Here is an 8,593-nt window from a genome sequence, read left to right on the forward strand (position 1 = left end):
GCCCTCTCAGCATTGCAGCTTCAAGACCAGATACTTGATAAAAGAGGTGTAGAGAGAGAATAGGAAGGGCCCAAGGATGGAGCCTTGGGCTACCTCAACAGAAGGAGGAAGAGGAGTGGAGAAGATGTTGTTGTCTGTGAAAGTGAAAGTGCGCTGAGATAGGTAGGTGGAGAATCAGGAAAGAGCAGAGCCATGGAGGCCAAGGAAGTGGTTGTTTATTGAGGAGGAGTCGGTGGTCAACTGTCAAAGCCAGCAGGAAGGTCCAAGAGTATGAGTATGGAGTACTGGCTGTTGGTTTTAGCAGTTAGTAGGTTGTTGGTGGGTTTTAGAAGGGCAGTTTCAGTGGAATGCGGTGGGCGGAAGCTGGACTGTAGGGGATCGAGAAGGTTGTTGTCAGTCAGGTAGCAACTCATATTGTTGACAAGGCATTCAAGAAGCTTGGAGGCAAATGGAAGCAGAGAGATGGGTCTTAAGTTATTCAAACAGGTGTTGTCCAGTGAGGGTCTTTGTAAAAGAGGGTAACAAGTGCATGTTTTAGTGGGAGGGAAAGGTGCAGGAGCAGAGGGAGAGGTTGAAGATGTGAGTTAGAGAGTTTAGGATAGAGCAGAAAGGTGGTTGCAGTAATTGTGAGGGGACAGGGTCCAGGGGTCAGGTGGGGATGTGGGTCATGGAAAGGAGTTTGGCAACTTCTTCAGTGATATCAGGGTTGAAGGAGGAAAGTATTGAGTGTGTTGTTGGACCTGGTGTGGTGGTTGGGGGTGGAAGCTGGATGCATCTCATCACAAATTGTGTTGTTTTTTTAATAATTGGTAATCTCCTAGGCAGTAAGAAAGCTTGTGGGTGGAGGCAGTGGGGGGGGGTGAAGTAAGGAATTAAGGGTAGTAAAGAGTTGACAATGTTTGAATGACAGGCTTTTGATGGGAGTGAGGTAGTAGGTTTGTTTAGCAGTGTGGAGACAGGAGCTGGATTTGAGAAGGGCAGATTTGTAGAGGGTGAAGTCTTGCAGGGATTTCGTTTTACGCCATGCTCGCTCAAGACCATGGCTGCATCTCTTAAGACTTCTGGTGTTGTCTGTTTGCCAGGGTTGTAGCAGATTAGGCCTTGTTCTGCATGTAGAAAGAGGAGCAAGTGTGTCCAGGGAGAACGACAGCATGTTGTTGTAGACAGAAGTGGCCAGGTCTGGGCAGGAGAAGGCTGATGAGGAAGGGTTGAGGTGACAAAGGTTCCTGCAGGTAACTGTTTGCAGGTTGACAGCATGGGAGGTAGGACACAGGGAGAATGTAAAACTGAGAAGGTTGTGATTGGAGAGAGGAAAAGGGGTGTTAGAGAGATGAGGGTGAGGGCGGTAAGGTGGGAGTGGGATTTATACAAGGGCAGGTACTGCAGTGAATTGGAAGCGGTGACATTGTGTGGGCTCAGAAAGAGCAGGAGGTGATAAGTGAAGTGATATTGAGAAGGTAAAAGTGAGGGAGATATGTACAGGTTGTGGGGTGGAAAGGGGGGTGCAGAAATGAGCGTTTGAGGAGAGAGGACATTTTTGCAAAGAAGATTAGTATGAGCATGTTGGAGGGTGGAGAGATTGAAAAAAGAAGGCAGGTGGAAGGAATCTTTTCTCCTTCCAGACAACTTGGGGAACTTCCAGACAACTTGGCATGGAGCACTAATGTTTGTACTTACTTTTGTAGAAGTGCCTTCATTAAAGTGCCATGTTGAAAGTGCCATCAGTGAATCAGCATTATATTTGGCTAGACTGAATATACTGTAGATGTGCATGTGTGTGTCTGCGTGGGTGGGTGTTCGCTTTCACTGTGTGCAGTGGTTTTGCACAGGGCAGCCTGGATCCTCCTCTTTTTGGGCCTCTCTTTGCTGCTCCTAGCCTGCTATGGGGGCACCTGAGCCGAGCTGCAGCTCCATGTGTCCATTCAGAAACAGAGTTGCCGCTCGGCCCTGCCCCCTCTCTCTCTCTTGAATCGCTCAATGGCACCGGTGCTGTGTCTCAGCCAATCAGTAGGGAGAGTCCCGAATGGCTGAGGGACTTCTGGACATCGCTGGACAGAAATGCGGCTCAGGTAAGTATTAGGGGGTGCTGGGGGGGGGGGGGCTTCTGCACACAGAAGGCATTTTATCGTAATGCATAGAATGCATTAAGATAAAAAACCTTCTGACTTTACAACTCCTTTAAAGGTTTTTTTTTAACCCATGTTTTTTATTTTTATTTACTATTTTATGTTATATGGTGAATGGCTAAGGGACCCTTTTGCTAATAACCTGGGGAGGGCATAGTATCTAGTGTTGGGTGAACGAGTTTGGGGCGAACATTGGCTATTTGCCATTTGGCGAACACCCGAATTGTCGAGGCGTTCGACCGTTTGTTCGGCCAAATGCAGTGGAACACCCCACAATCCACTGCGCACTGCACAGCGCATTGGAAGCCCTGATTGGTTGAAGCAATGTAGGCTTTGGCCAATCAGGGCACAGAACACTGTCAGAGCCATGATTGGAGAAAGTAATAATAATAGTGTCCAATCATGGCTCATTGCTCATAGACCTACCCCACACTATAAAAGGTTCCTTCCCTGAGCAGCCATTTGCAGTGTGATATTGGAATTGAGATAGCTAGAACAGGGCTCTGTTCATTGCTGCTATTGAATTAGTGTGCTATAGTTTGCTATTATGATTCTATTGTGAGTGTAGAGTGCCAGAGTAGTGTGAATATAGTGATAGTGCAGCGTGAGTGTAGTGCAACGTTCCTTACTTACTTCAGTGTCAGTTTATGTGTCAGGCAGGTTTACTGCAGTATGTTAAAGTGTATCAGTTTAGTGTGTCAGGGCAGGTTTACTGCAGTATTTAAAAGTATGTCAGTGTAGAATGTCAGGGCACTTTTGCTGCAGTATATTGAATTGCGTTAATGCGCTTTTAATGCAGTATATTGACGTGCGTTAGTGTAGTGTGTCTGTGTATTGAGCCCTCAAGTGTGTCTGTGTATTGAGCCCTCAACACTACTTTCCATTGATTACAGTGCATCCAAGTACACATTTCCCCATCTCTATTACATTTCTGTAATAATCCCCCCCATAATGTCTGAGAGGCCAACAATTAGAGGTAGACGTTCCCATGGCACTGAGAGGTGGGCCAGCAGCACCTGTGTCCACGGGCAAAAGGTAGACGTTGTCAGTCCTCAGGCAGGACACCATTTCCTCTGTTTAGTGATGTTGCCCATACTATCCAGCGACAGCATGCAGAGAAGGTGGTGGACTGGCTTAATAAACCATCCTCATCCTCTATCACCCAAGCAGAGACTATTGCGCAGTCCAGTGCAGCTTCCAGAGCAGCCTATTCTGCCTCCTTGTTCACAGCTACTCCTGCCATAGCCCCAGCATCATGCATGGAGGAGTAAGCTGAATTATTTGAAAACAGCGTCAGCTACTTGCTTCTTGACGATGCACAGGCATTACTTGATTATAATGTTTGTTCTAAGATTGAGGAAGGGAGTAAGATGAGCCTGCAGAGAGGGGAGAACATTGATAAACATGAACGTGGGCCTGAGTGTACTATAATTTGGCTTATTCACATAAGGCTTGCTCACTGTGTGGTGCCAAACTTTGCTATTTCCTTCAAAAGTCTTCCAAAGGGACACCAGAATTTATCCAAAAAATCTCTAAACTTACACTAAAATTGCGCTAAACGTACACTAAATTGTGGCCTCAACATACAGGCTGGCTCCCCAAGTCGTTGTTTACAAAATAAAGAAAGCTTGCAGGGAAAATCAATTTAATTCAAGGCCTTTTTTTTTCTTTATATATGTCAGTTAAGTTGCAGCAGGTTCAATACATGGTACAGATGCGCCACTTTACAGGCAGACTAAGGGGACCCCTTACGCACAATATTTAAAGGCATTTTTCCATTTTATCATTTCACTTTAGGCATCAGTAAATCACTGCTCATTTCAAAATGCTCTTTTTTACAAACTTTTTTTTTCATCGATACATGTCCCACAGGGCAGTACTCGGACCTCCATACCCTTTGTTTGCCCACTAACTTACATATAAGCCCTCAAAATGGGCACTTTTGATTTTCCAGTTCATGCCCTATAGACTTCAGTGGGGTTGGTTGTTCGGCTCTGAACTTTTGCGATGTTGGAAAGTGGTGGCGCGAACTGAACAGAGGGTGGTTGGGCCCATCTCTAATAGTGTCTAACCTGCTTCACAGGGAAAAGGTAAACTTAACAAGACCCTATCACCACAAAAAAGGTATACACCATTTTAGGGCCCCCTTGCTAAGTACAACTCAGTACTAAAGGACATATTGAATTGTATCAGTATGGCAGAGGGCCATAATGCTTGTATACCTAGTGTGAAGGTGTTGGGGGAGTTTTTTTTCTGCAGTTTTAATAAAAGAATGTATACAAAAATCTTGATACCCCCCCCCCCCCAACAAAAAAAAATGTAAAAAAATAAAATAAAATAAAAATGGAACTCACCATTCACTTCAATACATGTCTTTTCATCTCTTCTTTTACATTTTTTCCGCTTAAACTTTTAAATAAAAGCTCTTCAAAAACATGTCCTACCTCAAACAACACACTCCACTAAGTAAATGTATGTGAAGATTCATAACTAAAAGCTCACATTTATGGTCTTCTTAAATGAAAGGTTGAAAATCTTTAAAACAAGGACAAAGGGTTTGAGTTATGGACCTTCTAGGGGTTTTACTTTGCAGAGTGCACTCTCTGCAGTACTTTTTCAAATGTTCATGACTGAGTTTTAAAATGCTTCTTATATTGATTAAACCCAAAGCAAGACATCTAACTGAGCATTGATGTATTTTTTTGTAGAAGTACAAATAAACATCCAGTTCGAATTTGAGTTTCATTGAGATTGGAAAACTTTTAAATGTATTAGGATTTGTTAAATGCTATTTTTTTTATTTTTATTAATGCTTGATATACTGTTCGAGATTTTTTTTTTTTCTCAGAAAAATAAATTACTGGTTTGGGTTGCTGTCTGGCCTTTTCTGTAACATACAGACTGAGGAATCAATTGATACAAAAAAGACGTCTTGTTTTCTCTTTTTATCCAGCTTGTGGTTGACCTTCTATTAAAAGTTGCTTGGAAACTGCTAGGAGAAGGAAAAGAGGTGCTTCATCTTAACATGCCCATTATATTAGCCCTACCATTCAACCTTTTATTTTATCCCTGTACCCTTTCAAGACTGTTTTCCCCCACTATATAGCTACAGAATCTAAAAGCTTACGTGTTTTTTGATTAGATGAAAAATATACTTTCAACAAGATGCTGCACAATACACAAACAGAATTTGGCATTAACCCTTGTGCTGAAAATATATTGAGGATGTAGATATATATTTTAGCCATAAGTCAGAGGTTTAAAGTATATTTGTCTTTATTGGAATCATTCTTAACTAGCTGAAAGACTAAAATTCAAACACCCTTAATTATCCTCCTAAAGTCCAACTCCAGATGCACACCTCCCCCAGCCCTTTCTTCCTCTGCATCCCTCTTCCTCCACATCAGTAGGAATTGTGTTGAATGACAATATGCATCATTTAGCTGCAAGAAATGCCAAAATGAATGCAGTGTCTTTGGGGAACATCATTGGATAGGAGGTGAGTATTGCAGTGAAAGATGTGATTTTGTTTTAAAACAATCCAGAAATGTTCTTGACTTTCAGTTGAAGCTGAAGTATTTGACTAACAACACGTTTCAAGAGTATCAAGAGCTGTTCTGTCCCTTTGTGCTTCCTATACATAGCTATTGGTCTGTAAGGACATCTGAGGGCCTTACAGAGTAAGAACCTCGCCTCAGGTGATGCCTGTCAATGTGCTGGAGGGTAGTACTTGCTGGTGCCAACTTCCCTCAGGCATCCCCACCACCAGCTACCAATACACAGTATTTCCAGGAGAACGTACAACTAAAAAAGCTTCAAAGAGCAGAAAAAGGTATCTCATGGCTCCCAGAAACTTTCTGTTCTGTTAAGTGCATTATATGTGTGGCTGGCACTGTCAACAGTCTAGGATGGGATCTGGAACAGGTCAGGTATGTAATTTGGAGAGGGGGGGGGTGTGCTCCACACTGTTTGTTTATTTATTTATTTTGTGCAAGGTCCCCTTTGACACCCATACCATATTCTCAATAGGATGAAAATAAGGGGACCCTATGCCTTTTTTTGTAAAGGGTCACTGGTTTACATCTATACCAGACCCTCATCTAGCATAAGGGTCTGGTATAGATCAAGAGAAGTACCTGGCTCCTTATTTACAAGCAGAATAAAGAACTGCCCAACTGTCAATTAACAGCATTTTAAATGTATTTTTCTTTGAAAATTTCAATTTTGGTGTGGTAAGTTGTTTACATTTTACTGATGCACCATTTCAGAAGCAGATTATTTGCATCCCGCAGGAACGTTATCGAATTTTGCTTTTTTTAATGTTGACTTTTCAGCATTATTAAAATTGATACTCCTCATCAAATGCAATTTAAAAAATATTTGTGTGCCTTGGTACATGTTCTTTGGGGCAGTGCCCAGCCACTAATGCCATTTGTCAGACTATCCCTTGTCTAATAGCCTAGAAAATGGTTGTTACTTATTTTATCATTTGGCTCTTATTGACTTCATTAGAGTTCAGATTCGGCACCCAAAATTCAGTAACAGTTGGCTTATCGCTATTAGTGAGCAGAGGGGAGGGATCTATTAGCCTCATGTGGATTTCCAACAGTGCTTTTATACAAACCCCGATTCCAAAAAAAAGTTGGGACACTGTACAAATTGTGAATAAAAACAGAATGCAATGATGTGGAAGTTTCAAATTTCAATATTTTATTCAGAATACAACACAGATGACATATCAAATGTTTAAACTGAGAAAATGTATAATTTTAAGGGAAAAATAAGTTGATTTTAAACTTCATGGCATCAACACATCTCAAAAAAGTTGGGACAAGGCCATGTTTACCACTGTGTGGCATCTCTATTCTTTTTATAACAGTCTGCAAACGTCTGGGGACTGAGGAGATAAGTTGCTCAAGGTAAGGAGTAGAAATGTTGTCCCATTCTTGTCTAATACAGACTTCTAGTTGCTCAACTTTCTTAGGTCTTCTTTGTTGCATCTTCCTCTTTATGATGTTTTTTATGGGTGAAAGATCTGGACTGCAGGCTGGCTATTTCAGTACCCAGATCCTTCGTCTATGCAGCCATGATGTTGTAATTGATGCAGTATGTGGTCTGGCATTGTCATGTTGGAAAATGCAAGGTCTTCCCTGAAAGAGAGGATGTCTGGATGGGAGCATATGTTGTTCTAGAACTTGGATATACCTTTCAGCATTGATGGTGCCTTTCCAGATGTGTAAGCTGCCCATGTCACACGCACTCATGCAACCCCATACCATCAGAGATGCAGGCTTCTGAACTGAGCGCTGATAACAACTTGGGTTCAGGGGCGAACTGAGAACCCTCAGGGCCCCCGGGCAAAATAAATCAAGGGCCCCTTCCAGGCCCCACCCATGTTCTGCCTCCATCCACACCCTTGCCATGCCTCCATCCACACCCACACCCCGCCTCCAGCCACACCCACAATTAAACAACACAACCATTGAGTTGAGCTGGATTTCACATAAAGGCCATATGTTACAAGAACTACTCACAAATCAAACAGAAACATGGGATCTGAGGAAGAGGGAACTCCTTTGCAAATTGCAAGGCATCAGCAACTAATCCAGCTCCACTCAATGGTCTCTCCTCTGAGGAATAATGTGTACATTTGCATTATCCCACACAATTTTAATAAAAAGATATGAATCATATATTTTTATTAAAATTGTGTGGGATAATGCAAATGTATTATGTACACATCATTCCTCACATGAGAGACCATTGAGTGGAGCTGGATTTCAGGCCACAAGAACTACTCACAATAAAACAGAATGAAACTGCCGCCAGGGATCGATGGATGAAGGGCTTGAAGAAGACATTCACAGGAATCCACTGAAGTTCTGTACTGGATCGTCGTATGTATCACGCCCTATGGAGGCATGGCACGTCGACGTCACATCAGTATGCGACGCCGACACGCCCCCGCACACAGGACACCATCATTAATGGAAATCCAGTGCTAGCCTGGGCCCCTCCTCCTCTCACTAAAGCAGCAACGGCCGCCGGGCCCCTCCCTACCTCACACTGAATCAGCGCAGGGCCCCTCCCCTCCTCCCACTACTTATCGCTGGCCGGGTGAGTTAATTTTATACTGGGCGGCGGGCCCCCTTGCCAGCCGGGCCCCCCTTCCTGGCTTCCCGGCTGGGCCCTCGAACCACATCCGAAGTGCCCGACCACTCAGTCCGCCCCTGCTTGGGTTGTCCTTGACCCCTTTTGCCCGCATGACATTGCGTACCAGTTTTCCAAAAAGAACTTCAAATTTTGATTCGTCTGACCACAGAACAGTTTTCCACTTTGCCACAGTCCATTTTAAATGAGCCTTGGCCCAGAGAAAATGCCAGCGCTTCTGGATCATATTTAGATATGGCTTCTTTTTTGGCCTATAGAGTTTTAGGCCGCAACGGCGAATGGCAGGGTGGATTGTG

This window comes from Pelophylax lessonae (assembly GCF_965119305.1).
Source record: "Pelophylax lessonae genome assembly, chromosome: 3".
Taxonomy (NCBI): Eukaryota; Metazoa; Chordata; class Amphibia; order Anura; family Ranidae; genus Pelophylax; species Pelophylax lessonae.